The sequence below is a fragment of the Nyctibius grandis genome, chromosome 7 (assembly GCF_013368605.1).
Source record: "Nyctibius grandis isolate bNycGra1 chromosome 7, bNycGra1.pri, whole genome shotgun sequence".
Classification (NCBI taxonomy): Eukaryota; Metazoa; Chordata; class Aves; order Nyctibiiformes; family Nyctibiidae; genus Nyctibius; species Nyctibius grandis.
The window spans coordinates 24,686,299-24,703,584 of NC_090664.1; positions in this window are offsets into that span (position 1 = coordinate 24,686,299).

The window sequence follows — 17,286 nt, forward strand, 5'->3', positions numbered from 1 at the left end:
TTCCACCAGTACTATACTGCTCTGCAGCTACTAAGAGAAGCTGAGGAAATTCAGAAAAGGAAAAGCTCAATACCCTATAAAATGGCAAACAATGCTGGAGAGAAGAATAAGACAGTTTCAGCTACAGACAAAGGACAGGAAATATAGTTTTAGATTGTTACTCTTTTACTTTTTAATCTCATTCCTAAGAGCCTTTATAGACTATTATAGTCTATAGACTTTATAGACTTACAGACTATTTATAGTTATAATTGTGTTTGGTGTGTCCATGTGCTCTACAATAATTCTACTAACAATTTAATTACTAAAAACTCTTTTTGCCATCAGGCTGTTAACATCTGAGATTGATAACAAAAGCACAGGATAATTAGATGGGGATATTTAAACCAAATGGAATTCATGCATTTATTACACACTTGGTTGCCCGTCTAAAATTAGGTAACTAATCTGAATATGAATGATGAAAAATAACAATGATAAAAAAAAAAAACAATTTAAAAAAATACAGAGATAAATGCAATATTTTTTCTCTTTTTAGCCACAAGTGCCATTTCTATCTCTGATTATAAAAGCAGCCTAATGTGACTTCCTATTTGGTTTATGACTGCAGGCTGGCAGCAAAGCACATTGTTAACTGATCAGCAGAAAATACTTCATTTCTTTTCGTTTATGTTTAGGCTTTGATCTTAATTTCTCTTGTGATTTCTGCCAGGATTGTTTGTCATATGTTAACAAAATCCATGAGCCACATAGGAGATGATAAGCTTATATCTAGACATTTGCTTATGAATAATCTTCCTATAGTCTAATTTACATAATTTTATTGTTTAGTGGATTCTTCCCATGCACATATATATTACTGCCAGTGCAACTGTACTTAAAGTTGTGTCAATGAAGTGTGCTTCTGAGAATTATAGTTTGCACAGAAAAATCTACTCTAAGCTAAACTATGGCATATATCACAAAACAATGCCTCGGAGGAAATCCAGTTCCCAGAATGTCAGGAGGAAAATGAGTTTGGCTATATTAACCTATAGGAATGCAAAACACAAACAGAAGATAGAGATTTTTAGAGCATTTCTTAGAGCTTAAGAATCACTTGCTTTGTTTGTTTTTAGGGTGATAATGCACGTAGATAATTAATGTGTTTAGAAAGGTTAGTTTTCTGTGTCAGACTGAACACACTGGGAAAAGACATCATCAGGACTTTTTTTCAAATAATTGACCTATTTTATAAGGGTTTATCCATTCATAAAACTTGCTAGTTTTCAGAGCTGCTAGCACAAGGTTCACCTGTTAATGAGATTATAAAATCTAAAATCTTATCAGTGTCACAAGAATGCTTTCTGATCTCACTGCCCAACACTCCATACCTGAGTAAGGACCTATAGATTGTTCATCTGTTATTACATGCTACCCCTTTCTGAATTACCTTCATGTCACACAAGCTTTAAAAGTGTTTCTTCAATACCAGGGAAACTGAGACTCAATATACAGGGCAACTAACTCCCACTGGTTAAAATACCCAAACCCATTTGTTGATCTGGTTTAAGTGATTTGGGCCCCTTAATTCTTGATCAGCCCCCAAAGGTCTCCTGCACTCTGAGAAGCTGGTCCATGCTGATCCCAGCCCAGTGTTGCCACTGAAAGGAGTGAGCATTAGTGAAGAGGAAAGATGCCCAGAAAGACTCTAAGAACCAACCAACCAACAAACCTCACCTTCCACATCTTCACAAGGTTTCCAGATCCATCAACATTTCTCAAGACTGGACAACTGTTATCAAAACTGGCACTGAGACCTGGCAGTGAGACCCCAGGAGAGGGCAATGAGCTCAGGGCCCTGACATTTTCTATCACTGAGAAAGACTAAATAATATGCTTACTCTCCCCCTCAACCTTGAGGGTGCAAAGTCAAATTTTGCTTATGGTTTTCATAGGCTTTAATCTAGCTCTTTATCTAAGGCAAAGCAGATAATAAGTGTGCTTCAATTACTAATTTTATTGCACATATAGGGAAAAAGTGGGAAAGCTGAAAGAAGTGATGTAAATAACTCAGATATGATTGCAATTCGCACATTTAGAATGTATAATTAAAATACTACAAAGATACAACTGTTTCCATTAAAATCCTAGGCTACATTCATATGGCATAATATGGACAAGTCTCCTTCTTGCCCTACTTCTGAACTATGGCAAGCCTGAGTTAATAACTCTTGACTTTTCAAGACAGTATATTACTTCGAATTTGGCAAGCAAGTTTTCCAACTCTGAGATTTTAAATACAATTCCCACATCCTTTGCAAATAGCCTTCTCACTAGCAATACCTTTGTAAAGATGTTTCAAATGTAACCTAATGTTAAAGGTTTGAATAACATAGTACAAAGTTATTTAACAGCAAGAGTTTAGCATACCACACCTAAGAAAGGAAGTGCTGTAAAGAATGAGACTCACCACCCCATCCCACCGAGACCAGTTAATGGAATATATCTGATTCTTTGAGGAGCAGGTAACTTTATGTAATTTGGGAGCACAATATATTAAGAAAAAGCTAAATACATTTTCTGGCTGTTCGTAGTTGAAGCCAAACTTTTAAATTAGTATTGCACAGCGCTCTTCCTTTGTATTTCCTAGTGCATACGTAGTTTTGTAATGTCTGTTTCCATGCTTTGGTGTATTCCATTTTTATTGACAAATTTTTCCTCACAAAGAATTCGTTCTTCCTTTTCTTTTTAGAAGGGAACCTTTTGGTAGGATTTCCACATGGATGGAGGTTTTCTGTTTTGAGGACAGGAAGACAATTCATTTTTTTCAAAGAATTTTTATTCTTCATACCAAATGAAAGCTTTATTGGAAACAAACAAAAAAAAAAGTGAAGAAAATATTTTATAGCATCTACCTGGATCTCAAGACATATCTCTCTGTGTAATGAGAACAGGACTGTATAGTAGCTTCATATAAAACAACCATATGTGTCCTCAGTTAATCTAGTATTACAACAGGTATCCAGACAACTGAAGACTAAATTTTGTGTGATCACTTTCTCACACACACTTTATTTAAACTCCCAAATGAAGTGTGGGGGTGGCAGGGGAAGCAAACATTTATGCATAAAATGTATAATACTTTGACATTAGAACAAAATATTCCTACCTCACATGGACTGCAAAACATCCTCAGAATACATGTTAACATGCCAACCCACCTACTTACCTACTGGTATCTCTGCAGTTGTGCTTAGGCCAAGGAGGTAAGTGAAAAGCTCATACTGATTTCAGTCATGTATTTGCTGGAAAGCTAACAGAACACGGGAAAGCCTCAGGCCAGAAAGATTAAAATCAAATACCCAGGGGAAAATTCTCAAGTATTTAAAGGCACAAAGGAACTGCCAGTTTCTAGGTAGTCAGACATACATGCACGCTACAGCAGAGTAAGCTAGATTGCAGATTTACAGATTTCTGGATATACTGCTTAGCCACTGGTACTGTAATAATTAGGACAGAAAAGTTCCCCTGAGTCTCTTAAAAAATGCAGGACTGAGGTCTTTGCACAGACACATGAATGCCTTTTTCGACCCATGTAAAAATTGCATGCATACAACAAATCCCTGATAGCAGACTTAAACTGAAAAAGTGTAAAAGGTTTGAATATTAAAATAAATTTCAGGGAGATGTGATACAGGCTACTTTGCAAGAGTGAACTCAATTGAAGACTTAGCAACTGATCTGAAAACCATTTAAAACTGAAAACTAAAATGCAAGCACAGAATAACGTCCCTAAGTATGGCAGTACATCTGGGCAGAATTTTAATAAACAAACAAAGAAATAACCCTGTACACATCTACTTCTACTCCTGCTACCACACTGGTTCATCTCAGCTAGTGAAAAATGTTTTTGCTGTTCTCAGCAACCAAAGCTTAACATAGCTGCACAAAACCCAGTTGTGTTCATTCTGCTTGACAGAGCTTCCCCACCAGCCAGAAAAATGACAAAATCAAGCAATTGCATCTCTCCAGTGTTTGCTTTTATGTAAGGCTTACACTGATATTAGCAGCCAGGGTCCAAGCAAATGTAGGAAATTAGTTAGATGTTAAGACTACACTAATATTTAGGTGCAGTTTCCCAGTATGGCCTGAGGAAGAGAGGTTTAGTTCTGGGAGGATTTTTGGAAGCAATCTGGTGCACTCGTACTCTAATTTTAAAATGCATCTAGACAGAGCATATAATCTGAGTGTTACTATTACTACGTAACATATGTTATAGTTCAGTTTTCTCTCCTCTTATTATTTCAAGTGCTCAGGTTAAGTTATGAAATTCACTATTATTTTTATCAATATTCTTATTATTAGAATTATCTTTAAAACAAAACTTGAAAATGTTTCCTTTTACCAATGAATTGCTTTTTTTCTGTATTTTAAAGTGTGTCAGAATTTTTTTTCTTAGTGCTCCAAATTAAGCGTAATATTTTATCATTTTTAAAATAAGGTTTATTATATTTTTTGCCTAGTCCTTAACCCTCATTTCAAAAAGAACTTCAAATGAAAAATTCAAGTTAGGTAAAATTATCCTACTATTAATGAATTAGCAAATTACAGAAACTGTCTTTTTGGTTTGGATTTTATGTGAGTGCATAGAATCTTCGTCCTACAAGCAAGGTGCCTTGATAGAATGATAACGCAAAAATGTCATATCGGTTTCTAGTCTAAAGCTGTAACAGCCTGAAGATGATTAATTTTACCTAGTTATTTTAAACTGTATGAAATTTAAAGCAGTTTAAGGCCTGGTTTCCAGAAAAAAACTAAATAAAGTCTTTGAGAAAGTTGAAAGCAAAAGTTGACAGCTGTCAGTCTATTTTGGGTTTTTTTTTTCCAGTTTTCTGGGGTTAGTGAATGGTTATACGCTATTACAAATTGTTTCTGCATAATGCAGAAATGAATACAGAAACTTGATGTAGCTTCATCACACGTACACTAAAATACACATATACAGTACAGTACATTTACGTTAAATTGTACCCTTTCGTAAAATACTGAAAATAATGCTGAAGGAAATTAGAGATTAAAGATAATCCAATCCAAAACTAAACACTTTACTAAACAACAGAAACACAATAGAAAAAAAGCTCACCAAGATGATTTCCCAGTCTTTATATCCTAAACTGAGTTTGGTTTTCTATTCTAATATGCTACCTTCTCAGCTAACAGTTAATCTCCCTCTCAAAACTAACAATTCACTTTTTTTTTCCTATTATCATGTAGAGTCCCATGACTATAACACGTTTCTACAGCACCTATTAGAGGCAAAGACACATTCAGTAGTATTCATTCTTCCTACAACATGCATGTCTTTTGACAGCACTGAATGCTTATGAATTATGACTTCTAAATCCAGTAAATAAACTTAAGAAAACTGTAGTCTGCTTTCTGCTAAAAAAGCATTCAAACAGATCTGGCACAAAAATGTGATTTTTTTTTTTTTTTTTTAAACCAATGCTTCTTTAATATAGTACAACACAAATGGAGTCTATCACATTACAAGTCTCAAGGCACTTCACAATTCTCAGCAAAAGCTGACAAAACTTTATCTAGTTAGATATGACATAGAAAACAGACTTTTCAACTATTACCTTGTGTCTTAACATAGTACCTGAATCTCAAAACAAAGAACAGAGAAAGTTCAAGAACACAGTAGCTATTAGAAATGAGATTCAAAGGACTCTTGAATTCAGGGTTAGAAGCTGACAAAAGCCTCCCTTCAGGGCAAAAGGAATTTACTCAAAGACAATATTCCAATCTGTCTGTTGTTACATGAGCTGATTGCTTACAGAATAATGCTAAAATCCACATGCTACAGCTCTAATAATAGTAGCAGTGTACCAAATACATGCAGAAATTAATACAATTTCTATAGCAATACCTGGTGAAGAGCAGCAAAGGCATGGGTTTTTTTTGTATCTAGTCTATACACATGCCCACAACAACTTGCAATATTATCTCTAACATCTACAATTTAAATTTCTTCAGAGGGATATTTTAACATTCCTTGCAGAATCAGAACACACAAAAAAAAGCTGAAATTTTATAATAGCCTCTTCATTATTACCATTTTGCAAATATTTGGGACGTGAAGGTTGATAGTAAAATAGCCAACATATTCAGAGAAATTATAAGGAGAAACAGTCACTAGTCCCAAATATTCCAAGGTCAGTCTGTCTCTGTCTCTGTAACACAGAGCAAGTCACAGAATCACAGAATGTTAGGGATTGGAAGGGACCTCGAAAGATCATCTAGTCCAATCCCCCTGCCGGGGCAGGATTACCTAGACCATATCACAAGGAACGCGTCCAGGTGGGTTTTGAATGTCTCCAGAGAAGGAGACTCCACAACCTCTCTGGGCAGCCTGTTCCAGTGTTCAGTCACCCTCACCGTAAAGAAGTTTTTCCTCATATTTATGTGGAACCTCCTGTGTTCCAGCTTGCACCCATTGCCCCTTGTCCTGTCAAGGGATGTTACTGAGAAGAGCCTGGCTCCATCCTCATGACACTTGCCCTTTACATATTTATAAACATTAATGAGGTCACCCCGCAGTCTCCTCTTCTCTAAGCTAAAGACACCCAGCTCCCTCAGCCTCTCCTCATAAGGGAGATGTTCCACTCCCTTAATCATCTTCGTGGCTCTGCGCTGGACTCTCTCTAGCAGTTCCCTGTCCTTCTTGAACTGAGGGGCCCAGAACTGGACACAATATTCCAGATGCAGCCTCACCAGGGCAGAGTAGAGGGGGAGGAGAACCTCTCTCGACCTGCTGACCACACCCCTTCTAATACACCCCAGGATGCCATTGGCCTTCTTGGCCACAAGGGCACACTGCTGGCTCATGGTCATCCTGCTGTCCACTAGGACCCCCAGGTCCCTTTCCCCTACGCTGCTCTCCAACAGCTCTGCCCCCAACTTGTACTGGTACATGGGGTTGTTCTTGCCCAGATGCAGGACTCTACACTTGCCCTTGTTATATTTCATTAAATTTCTCCCCGCCCAACTCTCCAGCCTGTCTAGGTCTCTCTGAATGGCTGCGCAGCCTTCCGGTGTGTCAGCCACTCCTCCCAGTTTGGTGTCATCAGCAAACTTGCTGACAGTCAATATAAGGCTGGGACCTGGAAGGGTAAAAATTCATATCATCCTTATAACTCCAAATATTTTACAAGCTGATATGCAGAGAGTGTTTCCTCATGTAGTAACAAACTTGTTCTTCCTCTGAAAAAGGACATACCAGTTTAAAAATGAAAACGCCTGTGTATCTGAAAAGTCATTGTAAGTATCTAATTGTCTGACACATATGTGGTACTTCTAAAAAAAATATTTTGAGTAACACTGAAGTTAGACATACAGACATATTTGAGTATTACACACTGTATCCACTGTTGACATCCCAAATAATATGCTTTTACTGTGTTCTGCAAGTTCAAGTGCAAATTGTTTTGTTACATCTTTGTTATACTATAATCATCTCTAGAGACTCCAATTTCAAATGGAAGACCAAAAGAGCAGAGATTTGTCTTTGAATATCATCTAACATCTACTGAATTATTCACTTGCTGGGGGAGATTCGTATGGGCTAAAGTACCTCACACATGAACATCTGTGCTACTACTCCCAGGTCGTCTAGTCCATGGAAAAGTGAGCACTGGAGCCCCAAGACTTTCATACCATGTCATTACAGGGTAAGAAATAGAGTAAGAACTGCTCTTGCTTGAACGTACTAATAGATAGGGATACAAAGCACTGGGATTTGTGTTTGGTTTTGTCATTTCTCAGAGCTGTCCAGAGTAAGCATCCCATACAGAGCAAGATTCTTCCTTCTCATGTTCTCTGTTGAAGGAAAATACCAGCACTGCTGAGCTCTGCTGCTTCTAGCACTGTTCCAGTTTGAGCCCTAAAAATTCTTCCTTCTCAATGGGACATAGTGGAGAGTGATAACAGAAAACTTTGGTTCCTTCTAGCTATTTTTCGCAATAGAGGTGAGAAGTATATATACATGATGGAAAGTACGAATTGTTTTCACTTCGGTATTTGATCGCGTATGTAGCATGAATGGGAAAGCAGTAGATACACCAACTATTTATATAGCACACATCTGCAAGAAATACACCAAATACTTTTATTGAAGAGCAGTAGTATATTTGCACCACTCAGATTCTTTATTCTACACTATAGCAAACATTAATAAATAGAAACATTGACAACATGGCTATTCCAGCCATCTCTTACAGACCTGCGTAGCCCAGAGGTGCTTATAAAGCTCACTGTCTGGAAACCATTCATTTCTACGTTCACCTAATGCCACGCATAGTAACGTCCTGGCTTGTGACTGAAACCCTTAGGTGCAACTGAAATACAGCTAACTACCACCACCTGCATACTTGTTTGATTATACTAAGCTAATATTAGGCAGAAAAGGGACTGGAAAATTACTACTGTGCCAGCTCTTAAGATGCTTAGTCTGTTGCGTGTTTTTTTTAATCTTCTTGCTGTCAGGAAAGCATCTCTTTGTTTAATAAACGTTGATCATTTTGGTAATTAAAACCAAGCAGGTCCCTTGCAATTCTTAAAGACGCTGCACAAAGCCAAAAGCTAAATGCTGTTTTCAAACAAAAACTTGAAGAGAAATCGTAGCATCTGAGAAGGTGTAAAGACACACACACACTAATCTTACCAGCTGGAAATGTTAAATTCCTCTTTAAAAACTAGGCTAATATCCCTTGGAAATGGAAGTGTTTATGTATACACCCTACTTTGATGAATCCTACATAAAAGGAGATTCAAAACTGTAAAAAAATGTATTCAACATTTTTTCTTTATACTAACAAGCTTCCAATTAAAAAAACGTTTTTTTTAAAAAAAAATCTTAGGTCAAGGGGTTTTGCAGTCATATTCCTTTTCTTATGTTCATAGTTTTAAAACCATAGAAGTTTAAAAACTTGAATTACTCAGTTTCCACAAATGTATGTATCTAAAAACTGGTCCTCGAAACACTTTCATTCATCGCTTAAAACATGTTTTCCCACAGCCACACACACAATATGGAACCATTTCCAATCAGGACTTATTCTAGGAGTAGCAGAGCAGGCTGGTCTTACAAGCACACATTTTCATGCTTTAGAAAACAACCTCAGGTGTGCAAATCTAACAGACGTAGGGAGAGGATGCTCGCACTTGACAACTAGGTTTATACATCTCCAGAGCAGAACAACTGCTGTCTGCGCCAGCATTTGCAACGTGGCCCCTTTGCTGGGCAGTCACCATACAGCAGCATCTCTCATTGACAGAGAGAGAACATTTCACTGCAAGCTTGTACCTTGCCTTGGATCCATACAACTAAAGTCAGCTGAAGTTTCTAAAGTTTCCTATTATGACAAAATACTGGCAGCTGTAGAGGGTGAGGGGGATAAAAAAAAAGGAAAAATGTATACAATGAATACAAATCGCATTGCATAATCTAATGCATGCATTAGAAATAGCTGCACAATAAACTATTGGGAATAAAACAGTTCAAAACCAAGTATTTTGAGCCAGTTTCCTCAGAATTTCTCTCTTATTCAGTCATCATTAATGGTATTTGTTCAGCATGTTCTCACAACTAAATGTCATTTTCAGCCTAATTTTTTTAGCAAACAGGAAATAACATTCACAAGTTAGAAAACACAGAGAAGGGTATTTACTGTGCTGTACTTCAGCAGCAGGGGTCAATTTTTCTATGAAGTAAGTGAAGATCAGCTCAAGTAGGAAGAACGAAGTCTCAGCAGTTACAAAGCAATAAACTCTTTCTCCTTCCTCTCCTCTCCCCATGCCAGTCTTTCACCTCAATAATACAACGTGCAAAAAGCGATATGTGGGGTTTTTTTTTGCCAGCTCAGCACACCCTGAGCCCGTGCAGACCAGCATGCTGGTATGGCTCCAGTGCTTTCAATGCACAGCAGCATTAAGTGAACAGAGTTAGACCAGAGACTCTCCTCCATACCCGAGAAGAGTGTCAGGATGGCACTCTTCAAAGCAGAAGGACAGCCAGCTGAAGGGAATTACTGCCAGATCAAATAAGGAAGGCTCAGAGAACGGGGCAAGGACCCGACACCCTTCATCAGGCTGAGCCACGTCCTGGTGTGCAAGTAACTTCACTGCGGCCAAAGAACAGCACCAGAGCAAGGCACCACTCAGTGAGAACAAGCAAAAACCAAATTAACAGGGGAAAAAAGTTAGATTTTCTCATTCCTCAGAATATCCAGGAAAATAAATTACAGTCATGTCTTCTTGCTTTTTATAGTTAAAAGTACCAGCAGCTAATCGTGTAAAAAGCAGTTAGGCCATCTATTCTAGTCAGAAGTGCACGAACAATTTATTTCTCTTTAATCTGGCTCTGTATGTCCTGTCTGAGGTGTCACTGTGGTAAATGAAATTTAAGTGGCATTAACATTTTAAGTTTGCATATTTATACTTGGGGCTTGGCAACAGGAACATGCTTTACCAGAGTATTAATTCTAATGACAAATAACGTACTAACACAATTTGCACACAGAAGCCTGGGGTAGATTCAGGCTACTTACTCCTGTTGTAGCTCGGGAACATGAAGCTCAGAAGAATTTGGGTATGTAACTACCCTGTGAGGAGCAGTGCTCTGCAGCAGCTGCTGTCCCTGACCAGTCTCACCCACCCTGCCCACGGCCCAGGACCCCACGTCAGCCCCCTGGAGCCATCTGTCCCTGCCCCAGGGATGCTGCAGCACGGCCGCTCTCCAGCTCCCCACAGCCTTGCCCGGCCATGGGCCCCTCCAAGCCGGGCCCACCTGCAGGCCCCCAGCCCGCCCAGGCTCAGCCCTGATGGCCAGGGCAGGCCCAAGATGAGACAAAACCAAAGGGTGTGAGGGCTCCAGCAGGCAGCCGCCAGAGGAGGGGGCTGGGCTCTGCCTGCTGGCAAGTTTTGCAGGCTCTCCTGATAACACAGGGGCTGCCGCAGACATTGTATTTACAGAACATCACCTCTCTGAAGGGATATCTGCACAACACTGACATGGAACAGTCACCACATCCCTGCCCCTCACTGGGCCTCAGCCTGATCCCTAGCCCAATCCCACCCACGGGCTGACCCACAGCCAGGCCAAGGCCCAGCACCATTTTCTTCCTCAGCCACAGTGGTTCATGGCATTCAAACCTGCCCTTCAAAAATTCTTCTTGCTCTGGACTGTCCCGATGAGGCCCCTTTTCCTGGTATTTAGCTAAACCCTCTCTTCTCCCATTCCGTGGAATTAAGACAACTTTTGTGAATACTGCATCAAGTATGGGTTGCTGCTATGTGGCACGGTCACAGACCAGCAACAGATCAACCACTGCCCAGAAAGCTGCTGAAAGCTAACGGCTGCTCAGTAAAGCCAGAACTTCTAAAGAAATTGCATTACAAAGGCACAGACACTGTCTTCATTTCGAAAATACCATAGGAACACCACATTATTTTAGAAGGAACCAGAGTTTGCCCATTATGAAGCTGGACACAGAATGGCAAAAAAAAATCCTCTAAACCAGGGCAGTACTGAACAACCCTCCTTCAGACACCCACTCACAGCTCTAAATCAAAATGCTGCAAAAAGACTTCAGGAGAATTGTTGCTAGAGAACAGCATTATAGATTAAGGAACTGGTGGGCAGACCTAGTTTAGGTTTGTCTGGTTCCTTATAACTTTTGAAGTACGCCTCAACCATTTGTTAAATTGAGAAAATAATTCTACCTAAAGACACAGAAAGTGATCAAACAGGGAGGAAAAAAAGTCCTTTAAAGAGGAAAGCAATCTGCTTAATGTGGATGACTATTTTTTATCACTTTTTTGGTGTAAGACAATCTTTTAGTTCAGGAAAGAAGAATACAGCGTTCAAACCAGATGTTACAAAGAGATCTCCACTGCTGAAGATGACGGAGTAGGCTGACGTCTGAGGAAGTGGTAATACGAGAACCTGAACATCTCAGGAGTCTCTTACAGTATCTCACTCAGCTTTGCTCTCCTAACCCAGGGACAGAACGCCCTCTGGAAGGCTGGTTATCCCACTCCAGCTCCTACATTGCTCATCAGACCCTGTGAAAAGCCTCCTAGTAACTGTAATCAACGCTGATTCAGGATTAGAATCTGTATTTCCAAATTAAAAATAAATTAAGAAATATTTAATCTTGAAAAAGATGAGAGTGCATTTTGTTACCTTCTGTACCAATACTACTTAGGAGAAATTTCTTCTCTTCATCAGCTCCCAGGTCGAACTGGCCATTTTAAAAGGCTTATTTTAGTGCCTTGCAAACCAAGCTGTGAAGTGATAATGAGACAACAATGTGGCCCTTAGATAAAGAGAGGTATTTATTTAGCATAGCTTCCTCACTTACATCTGACAACTGCCCACTGAGTGCATTATACCAAAACATTTCCTCTGGTGTTTGCTGAATACATTCTGTTCTTAAAGACCAATTCCAACCTCCTGCCTGCCCTTTCTCCATTAATTTCTCTAAAAACACCTGTGTCAACCATGTTTCAGGCTTTGAAGTATATAAATATAAATTACAAGTTTTAAGGAAAGTATTTCTGATTTCATTCATAGTTAATGATGGGACCACCATTTTCCTCAAGCAGGGTATGCACCTGGGGAAAGGATCCCTATCCAGCAGGGACTTCTCAAAATATTGCTTATGAATAGAGAAAACTTTCCTTGATTGATTAAAGACCAAGACACAGTCTTTGTTCAGTTGAGTTGCCCTGGTTTTCCCATAACCAGGGGAAGGTAACCTGGTTAAAAGGCTGTCACTGAAGTGGCAGTGGTACTCACTGTCCAGAGCTAGGAAGCAGCAAGGCCTTACTTTCTTCATGGATCACTAACATTATAAACTCTTTGCAGATATAATCTTGAACCAGATGATCAGTTGGCACAATTCTGTATTTGTTATAAGCCAACAGTAACCTGGTAACTAACGATACAACTAACTTCATGTTGGCACCAGTAATATATGAACAGATTTTTGTGGTTAAGATGAATTGATAAGAGAATACTTCTAAAATATTGGAACTAACACAAAAAGCAAATTCTCAAACTCTGAAATACAGGCCACCATGGAATGCAAGTTTCTTCAAAGATGAAAAAAAGGAAAAAGAAAAAAAAAAGTGTGTCCAAAGCAACACAGAGGCTGGCTACTCCATCAGTAGCAAACATGACCCAAACAGGCAATTGCACCTTGGCACCTGTCTGTGCTGAGCCCAGAGCTGGAGTGTGTATTGCCTCCTCCTCTGGGAGGAAAGCAAGCAGATCTCTTGCACGTATTCACAGCCCAGCTGGGATCTGTTGCCACTGCTGCCAAGACTACAGTTATGGTATAGTTCTCTTATGATATGATATCAAAACTAACTTTAAGAGTTCCGAGTCACACAGAATTCATTTTCTGCTTTCATTCATCTCTGTCTGTAATGACGCCCCAGCCATGTCAAAAGTGCACAGATGGTGAACATCAACTCCTTTTGCCTGAATTGGCACCTTAGATTAAAGCATCGTAAATTCCCACGCACAAAACACTCAAATTAAATAAAAATTAAATAAAAAATGGTTGCATTCACAATCTCTAGCTAACTTAAAATTCACAGATCACAGGTTAAGCACACAACATATTAGAGCATGATATTTAGAATTATGGAACTATTGTAAGATAGCTATTATTAGTTAATAAAAGAGACAGTGTTGTTATTTTGAACCTAATAAGTGAGCTTCTAATTAAAGCATCCCCATTGCATACTTTTTATATAGTTGTTTCAGTCTGTAATTACATTCAAAACTCAAAAGACTTAAGTCAGACTGAGAACAGCATTCTGTAATACAAGATGCTGCATTTTTTTGTCATTATCAGGAGTCCATTGATACATATAGTGCTCAAATTAATGACACCCAAACACCACACAAATCTTACAATACTACACTCCAGGAAGAAAACAGTATTCATAAAAAAAAGTACTTCCCATTTGTATCCAAAAATATACCATGAATATTTAAGCCTTTTGAATTTAAAAATATTTATCATCATTGTTTACTCTTTAGTATCTTTTTGGTTTTCACATGTAGATGTAGAGAAGACCACACGATACATCTCATCTTCCCACACATTCATACTAAGGAATTGGATTCCATGTGGAGATGGTTTGCGGCACGAATTATGGCACTGACAGGAAAACCTGAAGGAAGGTTATAGGATAGCAAGCTTCTGTTTACATACACTTAGCATGAATAATTGTCTTCTGAAGGATGAAAACAGACACGGCTACATGAAAGATAAAAGCAGCAATATTTAATTCACGTTTCCCTGGTTTTGGATAGAAATTAATCTTTAAGAAGAATTTGTTTCCATAATCAGTTTTTGAAAAGCATAGAGAAAATTATGTACAATGCTAGAACCAACAGAGTCTTTTGAAGCCACTGCAGCTTTTAAAGAATAGTAAAAATTTCTATTAAAATCCAGTTTGATTTGATTCAGACAAACTTAAAACTGTTATAGCAAGTGTTTCACTGTTTTGCAGAATGCTAGCTAACTTAGGCACTGCTTAATGTTTGGAAGAAAAAGTGTAGAAAGCACAAAAATATATGCTTGCACTAAAGAAATATTGTTGCTATATTGTATGTGTGTAGGCACGTGTGCGCACATACATAAACACAAAGAGAAATCAGTCTTATTTACATAACTGTCTTCTGTCTTCCAGTGATGATATGCATCTTATGTATGTTAGCAGTTGAGCCTTGAAATACAACTGTTTAGAAGATCTGTGTTTCTTCATATTCAAAAACGTATCTCAATAAGATAGGAACAAATATTAAAAGCTTTTGATTCTACTGCATGCTCCTTTGGCAAACAACATTTCCATAGGGTAAATTTATGTCTAGTATAATTCCAATTAAACTAATAGGTCGTAGTTAAGACCAATTTGATTCTATTCTTTCTGTAGGTAAATTGGTGTATTTTGTAGGTAAACTGTGTCTCTTTTGAAGCATTAAATGTGTTTTCCATCAGTGTAGTACACACACAACAAAACATGTCATGAACATGACAAGTCAGAATACGTTTCTTATTTCTGTTTGAGCAGCCTAGTCCCTACCGTCCTCAAAAGTCTTTGTAAGGGTCCCTAGATATGATCATAATTCTGAACACCAAACAACCAACAAAAAAAAACAGTCTGCAGAAGCTGTTTTAGACAGCTTTACAGAACTTTTAGGCACAAATTCAGCATAGCTTTCAATAGTGGTATACTAGAATAATAGGATTCTTTAATAAAAAAATTAAAATTGTGTGATCAATAATTAATATGTGCATGAGAACACGGCTTTTGGGGTAATATTTCACTATCTAGCTCAAGTGATGTAAAAGCAAATACAAAGACATCAAAAAAGTATAGTGGATTTTATAAATCCTGAAGTTGTTCACATAGATCTAACTTTTTTTTTAAATTTTTTTCATTCTCTCTTTTTAAATTATCCTGAATAAATGAAATATGCCTACAACACAATGAGCACATCAAGACCTAGTTCCAATCCATTCCAGTATTAGAGAACTCTGAATGTGGTATTTTCAAAGATGTTACCTCTAAGTCTTTCCAATTCTCTTATTACCTTAAAATACTTTTCTGAGATTGAAACATTTTATTCCATCTGTCAAAATATTGCCAGCAGAATAAAGCTGGTAGTAATTTGTCAAAATATTTAATTGCAAACACAATCTTAAAATCAACTTTTTGAGCTACTTAGAATTAAGCTGTTGAAGAGACAAAATGTTTTCAGAAGAGTTTGAAGAATTTTGCTATATTCGTGATAAAAGTGTTTAAACAAAAGACTAATGCAAGTAGTAAAATATATAGACAGTGAAAACTCAGTTTCCATTTTTTGCCTAAAGCTACAGTTTACCATATATAACTTAAATAATGAAAATTACAATAGATGCGCCAGGGAAACTATATGTACCACTAGGCAAGCTTCCTCTCTTTATTTACATCTCCTTAGGAAAAAAATACAAACAACAAAACAATAAAAAAGGAAACAACAACAAAACCCACAAAAAACCTCCAACAAAACAAACAAAAACACTTATCCGTTAAGATTTTCCACCATGAAAAATGAAAAAGCAAAAATCAGAAATACAGTTTCATAACTACTTTCATGCTTTTTATATACATATTTTACAAACATAAAACTCAAAGCATACTAAGGCTACAAAGTTAAGCACTCTGAAATTACAAAATTTTGTATTAGGATTGTCTTTGACATTTTAATTTGGCAGCTGCTGCTTTTATATGCATTACAGCAAAAATTTTAATTAAGTGTTCATATGATACTTAGGATCTTTATATCAGGGATGAATGTTACTCTGTAACAAAAAGCTTTTATGATATTTTTTCCCCCTATTCAGTGATTAAGGTTGCAGACTCAGTTTATAGAACATTGTCTACAGCCTCCTTTGAAAACAAAATTATTCATTTCTTCAATGAGCTCCCTAAAATGTTCAATAAAATCACTTTGAAACACATTTTACCTTTTCAACATCCCTCCAGTATGAGAAAATCCTCTACATTACAGATGTTGAGTCACCAGCTTCCTCCCAGTCTGGCTTTCTGCAGGTCCCTAGCCCCAGTTTCACCACACTGCTCCCCTGTGCCTCTTTCCTTGCCTAGCCAGCACCTCTACCAGTCCACTCCCAAACCTACCATCCGTAATAATCTGTCCAGTATTGCTTCAGTTCCCTGTGGATTCTCTGTTAGCATGTCTAGTTAATATACCATGTCTTTACCTGCCAGTCTTTCAACTAAAATTTTACTCAGCCTAGACTATTCCTTCTTCAAATAGTATGTCATTTCGCAGCTGGGAAATACTATCCATTACAAAAAAAGAAAAACAAATAGGACATGTCTCATCACCATATTACCTTATGAACTCTTGGTTGGATCTGGCCCCCGTTTCAGAGCCTGCCCAGCTTGCCTAAGGCGGGTGCTGTGTGGACCCTGGGGTCCTGCAAGAACTTTTCTACTTCTTCACAACACTGCAGGGTTAGGAGTTATTCCATGCAATTTAAAGGAGTCTCAAGAGCTTTTCCAAGGTGTAGAAACTTCCACAGTTTGTTTCATGTATCTTACAATTGTATAAAAGTCCTGTATCAGATCCTCTTGAAACACTTTTCCATCTGTATGCCTCATCTGAGTTCACCTCAGAACTAAACTGGAGCTTGAAAAAATCCTTTAAGAACTGCT